This window comes from Dipodomys merriami, unplaced genomic scaffold (genome assembly GCF_024711535.1).
Source record: "Dipodomys merriami isolate MVZ:Mamm:240054 unplaced genomic scaffold, mDipMer1.0.p SCAF_34, whole genome shotgun sequence".
Taxonomy (NCBI): domain Eukaryota; kingdom Metazoa; phylum Chordata; class Mammalia; order Rodentia; family Heteromyidae; genus Dipodomys; species Dipodomys merriami.
The window spans coordinates 14401203-14416085 of NW_027204937.1; the positions used below are offsets into that span (position 1 = coordinate 14401203).

Genomic DNA, 14883 nt, shown 5'->3' on the forward strand with positions numbered 1-14883 from the left:
AATTTTAAATCCTTCAGTAATTCAACCATTGATTAGGTCAGAGTTTTCAAAGTCAATAATTGTCTGTGGAAATACCACACAGTCACAAAATAAAGGTAAGCTTTACTTATCTATTAGGTATTTCTGAAGTTGACAATCAAGATTAATCATTACATATAGTAAAACAATAAAAACACTGAAATAAAATTAGCCAGTGCTGGTGGTTCAAACCTGTAATCTCAGCTACTCAGGAGGCTGAGATCTGAGGACCAGGGTTCAAAGCCAGTGGGAGCAGGAAAGTCCATGAGACTATTATCTCCAATTAACCACCAGAAAACCAGAAGTGGTGCTGTGGCTCAAGTGGTAGGTCACTTGCCTTGAGCTAAAGAGCTAAGGGACAGTGCCCAGCCCAGTTCAAGCCCCACAATTGACCAAAAAACAAACAAACAAACCTTATTTGAAATAGCTTTCATATTCCATACACTTTACCCACTAAAGTATATTAATTCACTGATTTTTATGATATCTACAAAGTTGTACAAACATTACCACAATCAATTTTAGAACACTTTGATGAACCCAGAAAAAAATACTATGCATCCCTTAGCTGATACCATTCTGCCAAATCTGTTCTCTCAACTCCAATTTACTTTCATTTTTCAGTAGATGTACTGGCTCTGGATCTTTCATATAAATGGAATCGTGCATTATATAAGGTCATTTGTGTCTGGCTTCTTAATTTAGCAGTGTTTTTGAGTTTTATGAATGCTGTAGCACGTATCAGTACTTCATTGCTTTTTATTGACAAAGAATATTCCATTATGTGGACTACCATATTTTATTTATCCAGGCTTCAAGAGATGAGCAATTCAAGTCTCCTCTCCCCACCCCCACCTTTTTTGTCAGTTGTAGGGCTGGAACTCTGGGCCTGGACACTGCCCCTCAGCTCTTTAGCTCAAGGCTAGCACTCTACCACTTCAGCCACAGTGCCACTTCCTGTTTTCTGGTGGTTAATTGGAGTTAAGAGTCTCCTGGGCTTATCCACCCAGACAGATTTTGAACTCCGATCCTCAGATCTCAGCCTAATAAGTAGCTAGGATTACAGACGTGAGCCACCAGCACCTGGCAGTTCCCATTTTTTAACTGAGTAATGATTTGTGTACACTTTACACAAAGACATAATCTTTTAACTTCTCTTAGGTATATACCTCAGAGTAGTAATACCTGGGAATGACATTAGGTGACTTCTTTGTGAAGATTAAAAATTGTGAATGCATGCATGATGCCCTGGGTTCGATTCCTCAGCACCACATAAGCAAAAAGAAAAAAGCCGGAGGTGGCGCTGTGGCTCAAGTGGTAGAGCGCTAGCTTTGAGCTGAAGAGCTGAGGGACAGCGCCCAGGCCCAGAGTTCAGGCCCCACTACCGGACCCAAAAATAAAAAAACATAAAAAATAAATTTTTTTAAATAAAATAAAATAAAAATTGTGAATGCAATGGACTTGAAAAAAAATGACACTGTAGTGTTTAAAAAGATGGCCGCCTTCTGCCTGGGCCAATTGAGATAAAGGGGTAGGGGCTGCCATTGAAAACAAGGGGATATGGCAATATATATAGAAAACCAAAATAATAATAATAATTATAGCTCAAAAGCAGCAACTAGCAATAGAAAAATGAATGAACATGGCTGTGCCCAACAAAATTTGCAGGCCATTTTGGTCATCTCTGCTTTGTATTACATATGGACATATAACCCATAGCAAAAGCACACAAATATATGTGAAAAATAAAAAGAATTTTAAATGAAAGCTAAGGTTTTTTCTAGTGAAGGAGAAAGGAGACTAGAGAAAAACACACAGAAGGCCTTAATAGAAAACATGCTATATATTTTTTTGTATTGAAGCAAAATAACATATTAAGATTTAATGGGCCAGGCACTGGTGGCTCATGCCTGTAATCTTAGCTACACAGGAGGTTGAGATCTGAGAATCAGGTTCAAAGCCAGCCTGGGCAGGAAAGTCTGTGAGATTCATCTCCAATTAATCACCGGAAAACCAGAAGTGGCACAGTGACTCGAGTGGTAGAGTGCTTACCTTGAGCTGAAGAGCTAAGGGACAGTGCCCAGGCCCAGAGTTCAAGCCCCACAACCAACCAAAAGAAAAGAAAAGAAAAGAAAAGAAAAGATTTAATGGCCAAGTGCCAGGGCCTCATAACTGTAATCTTAGCTATTAAAGATGTCAAGACCTGGAGAATCTAGGAGACCTGGAAGATAGAGATTCAAAGTCAGCCCAAATAGAAGAAGTCTTCATCTCCAATTAACCAGCATGGCTTGGAGGCATGGCTCAAGTGGGAGAACACCAGCTGTGAGCAATAAAGCCCAGCAAGCCTGAGGCCCTGAGTTCAAGCCTCTGTACCAGAAAAAAAAATTAATGATGGGTTAAACTGTCTCAGCCAAGCTACTTGGAAGTTCAAGACCAGTCCAAGCAAAAACCTATGGAAACCTCACCTAAATCAGTAAGCTACACCTAGTGGCTGCTGCCTATATTGTCCCAGCTATAATAGAGGTCATAGATACAGGGATGCTGGAGAATGCCGACCTAATCTGGAAATAACACAAAAAGGACTGAGGGGTGGGTACTGGTGAATCCCTCCTGCATCACTAGCTACTCAGGAGGCTGAGATCTGGGCAGGAAAGTCCATGACATTCTTTTTTTTTTTTTTTTTGGTCGGTCGTGGGGCTTGAACTCTGGGTCTGGGCACTGTCCCTCAGCTCTTCAGCTCAAGGCGAGCGCTCTACCACTTGAGCTACAGCGCCACTTCCGGTTTTCTGGTGGTTTATTGGAGATAGGAGTCTCACGGTCTCTCCTGCCCGGGCTGGCTTTGAACTACGATCTTCAGATCTCAGCCTTCTGAGTAGCTAGGATTACAGGCGTGAGCCACCAGCGCCCGGCAGTCCATAACATTCTTATCTCCAATTAATAACCAAAAAACCAGAAATAGTATTGTGACTCAGGTGGTAGAGTGCCAGGACTGAGTGAAAAAGCGAAGGTCAAACGATAGAGCACTTACCTTGAGCTGAAGAGCTGAGGCCATGAGTTCAAGCCCTGCAGAGGCACATGTACTTTCTCTCTCTCTCTTTCTCTCTCTCTCTCACACACTCACACACAAATTGGACTAGTAGTGACTCAAGTGCTAAGAGTATTTGTCTATCAAACAGTCAGTCCTGAGTTCAAATTCTAGTACTCCTTCCTTCCTTCCTTCCTTCCTTCCTTCCTTTCTTCTTTCTTTCTTTATGTCAGTCATGGGGCCTGAACTCTGGGCACTGTCCCTCAGCTCTTCAGCTGTAGACTAGTACTCTACCACTTGAGCCTCAGCCCCACTTGCGGCTTTTTCTGTTTATGTGGTACTGAGGAATCGAACTGAGGGCCTCATGCATGCAGCAAGGCAAGCATTCTATCACTGAACCACCTTCCCAGCCCCTGTGGTTTCTTTTTTCTTTTTTACTATATTTTTTTTGGGGGGGTCCGGTTGTGGGGCCTGAACTCTGGGCCTGGGCACTGTCCCTCAGCAATTCAGCTCAAGGCTAGCGCTCTACCACTTGAACCATAGCACCACTTCCAGCTTTTTTCTTTTTGCTTATGTGGTGCTGAGGAATCGAACCCAGGGCCTCAGGCACGCAAGGCAAGCGCTCTACCACTGAGCCACCTTCCTAGCCCCACTATTTTTTTTTAATTATTGATTTTATTTTTTGTGTGTGTCAGTTGTGGGGCTTGAACTCTGGGCTTGGTCACTGTCCCTACACTCTTCAGCTCAAGGCGAGCGCTCTACTGCTTGAGCCACAGTGCCACTCCCGGTTTCCTAGTGGTTTATTGGAGATAAGAGTCTCACAGACTTTCCTGCCCGGGCTGGCTTTTAACCTCGATCCTCAGATCTCAGCCTCCTGAGTAACTATGATTACAGGCGTGAGCCACTGGTGCCCAGCTTAATTATTGATGTTATCATAGTTCTCCTTTCTTGTAAATGCAGCATAGCACATTAGAATCATGTAAAGGCCATCATTAGAATAGACTTTCATTGCTATTCTGTCTGAGAGTTATGTCTTCAGTCTATGTAGTGGTTCCATATTGTTTGTTCATATTGTAAGGGAAAAAGCAAGGAAAAAATATAATAGAAAAAAACATGTTCCACTACTGCAGAATAAGGATGTTGGAGCTATGCTAAAAGTTAAGCTGTCTTATCAGTGCAGTAAAAGCCATTATTATATGCTTGAGTAAAAGGGCAGGAACACAAGGTACCTGCCCACAGCAGCAGTGATGTACACGCTTAAAGGATAAATGAGGTTCAGACATTACAAAATGATGGTAATTAGTAACTCTAAGATTCAGGAAAGTCTGAATTAAACTGATTGGGAAGCTGAAGTCATAAAGGCCAGGAGAAGCCTTATTCCTAAGCAGTCTGAGCTTTATACCACTAATAGTAGAGAAACACAGTAAGGATTAAGTGGATGAACAATTGAGATCTGTATTTCAGAAAGAATGCTTAAGTGGCAAACTGAAAGACAGAGAGGACAGGGCTGAACCAAGAGCAAGATGATGCCATTTTAGTAGTCCAGGCCATCTATCTTCAAATAGGACTGACATCTCCCAGTGATTCACCAGAGTATTGAAAGAAAATATTGAAACCTTCATTTATAAGCTTGTCCAATCTTGAATTTCCATAACATACAGTCCCTCTATCAGAAGCCTTTGGCATGGGCTGGGAATGTGGCTTAGTGGTAGAGTGTTTGCCTACCATGTATAAAGCCTGGGTTTGATTCCTCAGTACCACAGAAACAGAAAAAGCTGAAAGTGGCATTGTGGCTCAAGTGGTAGATTGGTAGTCTTGAGCAAAAGAAGCTCAGGGACAGTGTCTAGGCCCTGAGTTTAAGCCCCCAGGACTGGCAAAAAAAAAAGGGGGGGGGAGGAGAAGGGGGGGAGAGAAGAAGCCACCTCTGACAAAGGCGGCTCAGGAAAAAGCTCCAAGTACTGAGAGCAGTGGGTGGTGCCACCACTCACAACTTCCCTGGCTGAGGCTTATGTGGAACAAAACAACATCAATGTGGTTAAGTTTATTAAAATCAAGGTCAGGTGCTCAGGACTGTTATTCAGGTCATCAGGAGGTTAAAATGTGAGGATTGTGGTTTAAAGATAGCCTAGGCAGACAAATCTGAGAGCTTAGCAAAAAAATTTAACTGCAAATGTGGCTCAAACGGTAGAGCTCCAACTGTGAGTGAAAAAGTCAAGCAAGAGCACAAGTCCTTCAAGCCCCAATAATAGTACAAAAGAAAAAGAAAAAAAGTTCATAAAGATCAGATCTAGTCATTTTTAATGTTTAAATGGATCCAGAAGTCAAAAGAATCTGAGAATCACCACCATCTACTTTAAAAGCTTAATTACAGAATTTCTCAACTAGGGGGTTGAGAAGAATGGCTCAAGTAAAAAAGTGCCTGATAATCCCCCCCAAAATTTTTTTTTAAATTTCCTAACTTGCTTAACATAGTCCAAACAGAAGGTTTTCATGGTATAAAGTCCTGTTAAAGGCATATTAATTAACATGCTGTCTTTCAATTATTTTGCAGGAAAAACTGACATCAAGGAAAAAGGAAACAACAGATTGCATTCAATAAGAATAACGTAAATTAAATTCTACAGTTCAGGGGAAAGCAACTCTGGTCATTACGTCAAGCCAAGATGACCAGGGAGGAATGTAACAGGAAACAAATCTCAACTGACCCCCTAATCTTTTTTTTTTTTAATTGACTTAAAAAAAAAAAAAAGCCAAGTGTTTTAGTAGTCCAAGCCATGAACGTATTATAGTAACATTAGTGGCAAGAAAGTGTGCATGTGCGCTTATGTCACCTCTGAACAAGACTGGGAATAGTGGATAGACATATATAAACTGCTGCATTAATACTGTTTTAATTGATATGAAATGCATCTCAATTCTCCCTTCTTCTTTTTTTTTTTTTTTTTTTTTGCCAATCCTGGGGCTTGAACTCAGGACCTGGGCACAGTCCCTGAGCTTGTTTTGCTCAAAGCTAGCACTCTACCACTTGAACCACAGCACCACTTCTGGCTTTTTCTGTGTATGTGGTACTGAGGAATGGAACCCAGGGCTTCATGCATGCTAGGCAAGCACTCTACCACTAAGCCACATTCCCAGCCCTTAATTCTCCCTTCTTGATCTCAGAATAATTCCCTGTGATGAACACTCCCAGCAGCAGTATCAATCATTTAGAAGGTATAAATAAAAAGCAAAAATAGGCAGTGGTTACTTTAGGTTTAAGGCTAATGATACACTAAGCTTTAGGGGAAAAAAATCTCTGATACAGAGTTCAGCTTGCTTGCTCACAGCTGGTGCTCTATCACTTAAGGCATACTCCAGCCTGGATTTTTGTTGGTTAAATGAAGATGGATTCTCTAGGGAGCTTTTGAGTCACAATCCTCAAGGTCTCAGCCTCCTAAGTGGCTAAGATTCCAGACATGAACCACCAGCTCCCAAGTGCAAAAATCATTATTTTTTATTTTAAGAAGTTCTTTATCTGGCCGGGCACCAGTGGCTCATACTCAGGGGTCTGAGATCTGAAGATCGCGGTTCAAAGCCAGCCTGGTTCAAAGCCAGCCTGGGCAGGCACATCCATGAGACTCTTATCTCCAATAAACCCAGAAAACCAGAAGTGGCACTGTAGCTCAAGTGGTAGAGCACTAGCCTTGAGCTGAAGAGCTGAAGGACAGAGCTCAGGCCCAGAGTTCAAGCCCCATAACTGACCAAAAAAAAAAAAAAAAAGAAGTTCTTTATCTAACAGCACAGAACCAGGCTTTTTACATCTAATTTCCCAGAACAACCTTGTTAAGGAAGGACTTTTTATGCCCATTTTTTGAATTTGAAAAGCAAGAAGGCAAAAGAGATTTTATAGCCTACCCAAGGTCATATGGCCAAGCTAACTACTAAAAATCTTGTCTAGTGACTGACTCTTGTCTATACTTGGGCAAGAAACATCCACCCCTCATCTTACTGCACAAGCCTGACTGTATCCTTCTCTCCAGTCTCACCAGATTCTAATCTCTCATAAATATTTTATAGCTCTCTGTAGCAGACATGATACTATGGTTGCAAACCTCAGAACTTCCCATGTCAGGAAAATAGGATATTCACCACTCAACCTCATCCCACAAAATGACCCTCCCTTTTTAAAAGACAAAGCTGATAAGGTCATTTCCTACCTTCAGATCCTTCAGTGGTCCCTAATCACCTTCAGCATAAAGTTTGTAACTCCCCAACTTACAAAGCCCTTCTCAATCTGTTCTTAATCGACTTTTTCAGCCTCACTCTCATACTGTGCCCAAAATTACTGTGTACTTCTGCCAAACAAGTGATCTCAGGATATACCCACACTCTTGTGTTTCTAAGCCCTGACACACATTGCTTCCTGTATGAAAAGCCTCTTAAACCCACATCCACCCATCTAATAACTGCTGGTTCTTCAAGATAGGTTAGCTGTGAACTTCTCTAGAAAACTATTATTTATATTCCCAATGTGACACATGCCACTTTTAGGAAATCCCACAAGACCCTAAGTCACTCCCTTCTTTATAAGGTCATCAGTCCTTCATATCTGCAGCTCTGTATTCTACTAGCTACAGGTGGAAAATATTTGAAAAAAATGCTTTTGTACTAAATATGTATAGGCTTTTTGTTAGTGGTGGTGGTTGTGGCGCTTAAACTCTGGGCCTTGGGCGCTGTCTCTCAGCTCTTCAGCTCAAAGCTAGCACTCTACCTCTTGAGTCACAGTGCCACTTCCATTTTTTAAGTGGTTTATTGGAGATAAGGCTCTCACGGCTTTTCCTGCCCGGGTTGGCTTTGAACCGTGATCCTCAGATCTCAGCCTTCTGAGTAGCTAGGATTACAGGTGTAAGCCACCACGCCAGGCTATACAGATTTTTTTTTTTTAACACTATTCTTTAAAGAACAGAGAATAACATTTATATAAGGAAGATTATATGTAGCTTGTATGAAAACATTACCATATTTTACATAAAGGACTTGGACATCTTTCCCCAGGAAATTTTGGAACTGTAAAACAGAGGTTTTACAGTATTATAACTGCTGGTTTACTTTCTTCAGGTCTTAGCAGATTACAAGTATGTGTCTGATGCCAGACACTTAGCTCTTGGCTCTTAGTGTCTTAGTGCATAGTGTCACAATACACAGAGCCTGACACTGAGCCCTTTGTTCAAAAATATGAGTGGTGGGCTGGGAAGGTGGCTCAGTGGTTAAAGCGCTTGTCTTGCATGCCTGAGGCCTTGAGTTCGATTCCTCAGCACCACATAAGCAAAAAGAAAAAAGCCGGAAGTGGCGCTGTGGCTCAAGTGGTAGAGCGCTAGCCTTGAGCTGAAGAGCTGAGGGACAGTGCCCAGGCCCCATGACCCAACCAAAAAAATATATATATATATGAGTGGTTAGTATAAGCAATGGGTAATAAGGCATGTATACAACTTAACTGTGAATATTTTAAAAGGTACAGCAGGAATGCTGTGCAAGAAAGGGTGAAAAAGGGAGGGAAATCTGGGAGATTTTCCTTCACCACTTTTCCCATTTTTCTTTGATAAGGAAACTTGGGCTCAAGAATAAGAAACTTGGGCCAGGCACTGGTGGCTCAACTGTAATCCTAGATACTCAGGAGGCTGAGATCTGAGGATCACAGTTCAAAGCCAGCCCAGGCAGGAAAGTCTGTGAGACTCTTATCTCCAATTAACCACCAAAAAACAAAAGTGGCACTGTGGCTCAAGTGGTAGAGCACTCACCTTGAGCTGAAGAGCTAAGGAACAGTGTCCAGGCCCAGAGTTCAAGCCCCACAACCGACCAAAAGAAAAAAGAAAAAGAAAAAAGAAACTTGGACTCCGATACAGGACTTGCAAAAAGCCCTGGCCCCAATCCACTGAACTTCCTCCCAAACTCCTTCAAAAAACCACACTTGCTCAAAGGTCAGCCAGCCAGTTAGTGACAGAGCCAAGATAGAAATACAGATATTTTATTTCCTGAACCAGCAGCACTTTGCTTCTATATTTTTTCTTTTCTTTTTCTTTTTTTTTTTTTGGGGGGGGGGGTCGTGGGGCCTGAATCCTGGGCCTGGGCACTGTCCCTCAGGTCAAGGCTAGCGCTCTACCACTTGAGCCACAGCACCACTTCCGGCTTTTTTCTTTTTTTTTTTTTTTTTTTTTTTTTTTTTTTGTCGGTCGTGGGGCTTGAACTCTGGGCCTGGGCGCTGTCCCTCAGCTCTTCAGCTCAAGGCGAGCGCTCTACCACTTGAGCTACAGCGCCACTTCCGGTTTTCTGGTGGTTTATTGGAGATAGGAGTCTCACGGCCTCTTCTGCCCGGGCTGGCTTTGAACCGCGATCCTCAGATCTCAGCCTCCTGAGTAGCTAGGATTACAGGCATGAGCCACCAGCGCCCGGCTCGGCTTTTTTCTTTTTGCTTATGTGGTGCTGAGGAATCGAACCCAGGGTCTCAGGCATGCAAGGCAAGCGCTCTACCACTGAGCCACCTTCCCAGCCCTGCTTCTATATTTTTCAAAAGTAAAATCTCCTCAAATATTAGTTTGCTAGTCTAATCCGTGTGTGTGAGAGCATACTGGTACTGGGGGCGGGGCTTGAACTTGGGGCCTACGAGCTGTCCCTTAGCTTTTCCACTCAAAGCAGATGTTTTACCACTTGAGCCACAACTCCACTTCCAGCTTTTTGATGTTTAATTGGAGATAAAAGTCTCTTGGACTTTCCTGCCCAGGCTGGCTTTGAACTATGATCCTCAGATCTGTCTTTTAAGTAGCTAGGGTTACAGTCATAAGCTACCAGTGCCTGCAGAGATCATTATTTTTTTTATATAGTCTAGGCTGGCCTAGACTTTTTTTTGTTTTGTTTTGTTTTGGTCCGGTCGTGGGGCCTGAACTCCGGGCCTAGGCGCTGTCTCTCAGCTCTTCAGATCAAGGCTAGCACTCTACCACTTGAGCCACAGCGCCACTTCTTGCTTTTCTCTTTTTGCTTATGTGGTGCTGAGGAATCGAACCCAGGACCTCAGGCATGCAAGGCAAGTGCTCTACCACTGAGCCACCTTCTCAGCCCATGGCCTGAAACTTTCTACATAGTCCAGATTAGCCTCAAACTCTTCAATCCTGCTGCCTTTACCACCCAAGTGCTATAATTACAGACATAAGCCACACACTCAGCTTACTTAACCTTTGTATTTTTCGGACCTCAAGACTATTACTATGTGCACTATTAAGAATGCTGTAAAACAGTAATACCCTCAGAAGTGACTGTCAAAATTGGAATATGATATACTGCCCTGTATTATTGGCCTTAACCTATTTACATTTAAAATAAGTGCTTCTGAGTTCTGACTCTGAATCCACCCTTATATGCCTAGTTAGAACTATTCTTTCTTACTTTTGTCAATGCACTTGTTTTAGAAGACCATATGAGTTACTATCTCTAATCTTCAGTGAATCATGACACCCACAGAAGACGTTAGTCATTAGTAATGTTCACCAAATAATTTTGGTTCTTTGCAAGACATATGCTAATACAATTCTCTATCTTGCTTTAAAGTTAAATGTGGGGCTGGGAAGGTAGCTCAGCGGTAGAGTGCATGCCTTGCAAGCATGAGGCCCTGGGTTCGATTCCTCAGCACCACATAAACAGAAAAAGCCAGTAGTGGCGCTGTGGCTCCAGTGGTAGAGCGCTAGCCTTGAGCTGAAGAGCTGAGGGACAGCGCCCAGGCCCAGAGTTCAGGCCCCATGACCGGCAAAAATAAATAAATAAATAAATAAATAAAGTTAAATGTGGCCTGTGCCACATTGAGACAGATAGCCAGAGTCCACTGGAACACCAACTTAATTTCCCATATGGCTCTCTCCCTGAGTGACTGTGAGGAACAGAGCTCCCTATGTACTTTTTTTTTTTTTTTTTTGCCAGTCCTGGGACTTGAACTCATGGCCTGGGCACTGTCCCTGAACTTCTTTTGTTCAAGGCTAGTACTCTACCACTTGAGCCACTTCCAGCTTTTTCTGCACATGTGGTACTAAGGTATCAAACTCAGGGCTTCGTGCATGCTAGACAAGCACTCTATCACTAAGCCACATTCCCAACCCTCCCTATGTACTCTTGAAGCATAAATGGGAAGTCAATTTAATCTCTGTTAAGCCACTTACAGTTTGTGCAAATGTAGCTTAATCAAAATTATCAAGGCCAATATAGCAGATTTCTCTAGAAGAGATTCTCTTATGTAGAAAACTTTATTTTCATATTTATGGCATTTTGTTTGCACAAAGGACTTTCTTCACATCAATCTTAGTCTGAAGCTATTTTTGATATAAAATATACTTGTCAAGTACCTACTATAAAGTACTATGTCAAACCGAGAGAAGGCAGTTTATGTCCTGAAGAAACTTGAGTCATATGCTATGCACAGAAAAGAGATTAAGGCACTTATGCAAGAAGACAAACTCTAAAGTAGGCATGGTGGTACACATCTGTAACTCCAGAGCTAGGGGATTTAGAGGGCACTTTATCTTGAGTTCAAGGCCAGCCTAGACTTTATCTCAGCATGGCCAGCATGACCTTATCTCAAAAAGGAAAGAGCAAAGTTGGGTGCTGGTGGCTCATGCCTGTAATCCTAGCTACTCAGGAAGATGAGATCTGAGGATCACAGTTCAAAGCCAGTCTGGGCAGAAAATCCATGAGACATTTATCTCCAATTAACCACCAGAAAACCAGAAGTGATACTGTAGCTCAAAGTGGAAGAGTGCTAGCTTTGAACAAAAGAGCTCAGGGACAGTGATCAGGCCCTGAGTTCAAGCCCCATGACTGACTAAAACAATCAGACAAATAAAGGGGAGAGCAGACTCTAGTTATAGTGGTTTAAAAGAAGTTCCATCAATGGCCCTAAAATTTAAGTAATAACAGTCATTAGAGACTCAAGGGGATCATGTAAGATAGAAAAAGTCAACATGGGGCTGGGAAGGTGGCTCAGTGGTAGAGTGCTTGCCTTGCATGCATGAGGCCCTCGATTTGATTCCTCAGTACCACATAAGCAGAAAAAACTGGAAGTGGTGCTGTGGCTCAAGTGGTAGAGCACTAGCCTTGAGCTGAAGAGCTAGGGACAGCGCCCAGGCCCAGAGTTCAAGCCCCACAACCGACAAAAAAAAAGAGGAAGTAGTGCTGTGGCTCAAGCGGTAGAGCACTAGCCTTGAGCTGAAGAGCTCAGGGACAGCGCCCAAGCCCAGAGTTCAAGCCCCATGACCGACAAAAAAAAAAAAAAGAAAAGAAAAGAAAAAGTCAACATGAATAAAGACACTGAGTTCAAAATACAAAGCACAAAAATCAAGTATTGACCTGGGAAACACAATAAAATATAAGGATATAGCAATAAATGTATTTGCTCATACTGCTTATGCCAGGCTGGCCTGCGTCAAACTAACGAACAGGGAAGAGCTACTGAAGGTAAGTGTGGTAGTATACATAAGACAGAAGAAAGAAAAAAAAATGTTAGGGAGTTTCTGGGATTAAAAAAAAAGGGGGAGGGATGGGCTGGGAAGGTGGCTCAGTGGTAGAGCGCTTGCCTTGCATGCTCAAGGACCTGGGTTCGATTCCTCAGCACCACCATAAGCAAAAAGAAAAAAGCCAGAAGTGGCGCTGTGGCTCAAGTGGTAGAGCGCTAGCCTTGAGCTGAAGAGCTGAGGGACAGCATCCAGGCCCAGAGTTCAGGCCCCATGACCGGACCCAAAAAAAAAGGGGGGGGGGGAGGAATATTAATGCCCACAAATCCCCTGTGACATTAAGAAGTGAAGGAAGTAGGCACCAAAACCTGAGAATCATCAACACCTGCAACCAATTGAACACAAGGGAAGGAAAAGAAGGCAAGAAACAACTTGAAATGCAGCTCTGTGGTGACTGAGAATTATTAATCCAAATCACTGAAATTAACCAGAAAAGTGACAACAGTCAAAGAGGTGTTATTATGTTTCTTTGGTGATAGCTCTAGTTACACTTCAAGGAAGCATAGTACTACACTACTTGCGTATCCTTTGCTCCATATAAGACATCTCCCCATTTGATGCCATCAACCAACCTTTTCTACAAACATCTCTCATGTTTTCCAATAAGAACCCACTGGAATCACCCTTACCATCCTCACGCCCTGTTCCATTCTCTTCCCTTCTCCCTGCCAGGCCTATCTTCATGGCCCAACTCAAACATCAGCTCCCCTGCGAACCCTTCCTCAAACACAGGTGTTTGTTCTTTTCCTGATTTCCTAACAATACTACAGTCTTGGAGTTCTATAGTCATTTTTGTGTGTGCTTTATTACCCCAACTATAAGCCCATGAGAAAAAGTTTCATACCTGAAATGTGGGAGTTTCCTACAGCCAACACTTAGCTCATACTTGACAGATTGAGCAAACCAATTATTGTCTAAGAACATGGGTGTTCTTGTTTCACCATTAGTAACTTACTATACACGTTATATTTGTGAACTGGAGAAAAGTAAGTTAAAATTGCAAAATATCCTAAGAGATTATTTGAAACTACCATCTGGTGATAATTTCTTTCTCCTTTCCTTTCAATCCTGTTGACTTAAAGATACAGCAAACAACCTAAAATGTCATGACGTCTATTAGCTTTCAATAACCCAATTAGTGGTTTTCAACCTTCATATCCAACTAGCTGTAGTAAAGATAATTCAAAGTATATTACAGAATGGTGGGTTAAATACTCTTTACTTTCTGGATGGCAGCTGCCTTCTCTGTTCTTCCATTTAATTACAATACTGTTTCCTCTTCCAATGTGAGAGAAACAAACAAAAAAGAGGTTTATTGAGGTTAATAAAAAAAAAAGGCAAAGTTGTAAAAGGGAAATCAACATAGAGAAACTCTCCCTAACCAAACCTGTTCTCCTCTCTAATATATTTTCTCTTGCAAACACGATCAACGAGAAGACAATAGGAGAAAGTGCCAGGCGGAAAGGAAACAAGAGTAAGTACTTTGCCAATCAAATTGACCCAGGTCTGTCAGCGAGGACTATAAGCAATGACAACCGCTACCCAAGCGAGGCTGGTCCCTTCCAGGTTCTCCCTGGACTTTCCCTTCCTTTTTCCGAAAGGTCGCGTCCTTCCTCCTCGCCAAGGGTCGCAGCGCGTTGGGGTCCCGCAGGCTAGGGACCTCGGACCGCGCGGCCCGCCTCGGAGCGGCCTTGCCTTCGGGCCGGCAGCCCCCACGCAGGGGGTGGCTCAGGAGCCAGGCTTCCAGCCTGAGGGACCACCGGGCTGTGCCCCACACCTCCTTCCCCAGCAGGAGCTCGCGGACTCGGCGTCCCGCCCGGGACCGCAGCCAGGGAGAGGGACGAGCCGAGACCGTTAGCTGCGGCCGCTACCGCGACCCGCAACGCACACCACAGGCCCTTACCGCAGCGGAGAGGGAAGCAGGGGCAGACGGCGCCCAGCCCCACGCGGGGCGGGAAGACGGAGGCGACGGCGAAGGCGGCGGCGACAGCCGCGGGGGACCCCGGCGGGCGCCCACGACGCGGTGGGCTGCATGGACGCCGCCATAGTGGGGACGCAGCGGAGGGCGGGGCTCGCAGCCGCGACCCAAGACTGTAAGACCACCAATCCGCCTCAGCACCCTCACTGGGGGTCGGGCACCCGTAGCCAATGGGCGCTCTGGATCCGGGCGGGGCGCAGAGTTGACCAATAGTAAGCTGCGCCGCAAGGAGGGGGCGGACACAAGCCGGAAAGGCCCAATAGGCACGAGGGCGCCGGTGTGCTCGGCCCACCCGCCCGCCGGCCCGTTGCCCGGACCAGCTGCCGAAGTTGCGC

The 14883-nt window shown here is 43.9% G+C and overlaps 1 protein-coding gene across 5 annotated transcripts in view; it reads right to left on the reverse strand.

Annotated features, from left to right (window-relative positions):
- Positions 1-14654, reverse strand: part of LOC138803431 (CMP-N-acetylneuraminate-beta-1,4-galactoside alpha-2,3-sialyltransferase) — a 179641-nt gene extending 164987 nt beyond the window's left edge. For 2 of the 5 annotated variants that reach the window (XM_069987432.1, XM_069987428.1), the window contains exon 1: positions 14474-14653. The gene's annotated coding sequence lies outside the window, so the exon portion shown is untranslated. Of the gene's footprint in view, positions 1-7239; positions 7261-14052; positions 14071-14473 lie in introns of those variants that run through there. The other 3 variants (XM_069987433.1, XM_069987431.1, XM_069987430.1) reach the window with 3 other exon arrangements.
- Positions 14655-14883: the final 229 nt, after the last annotated feature.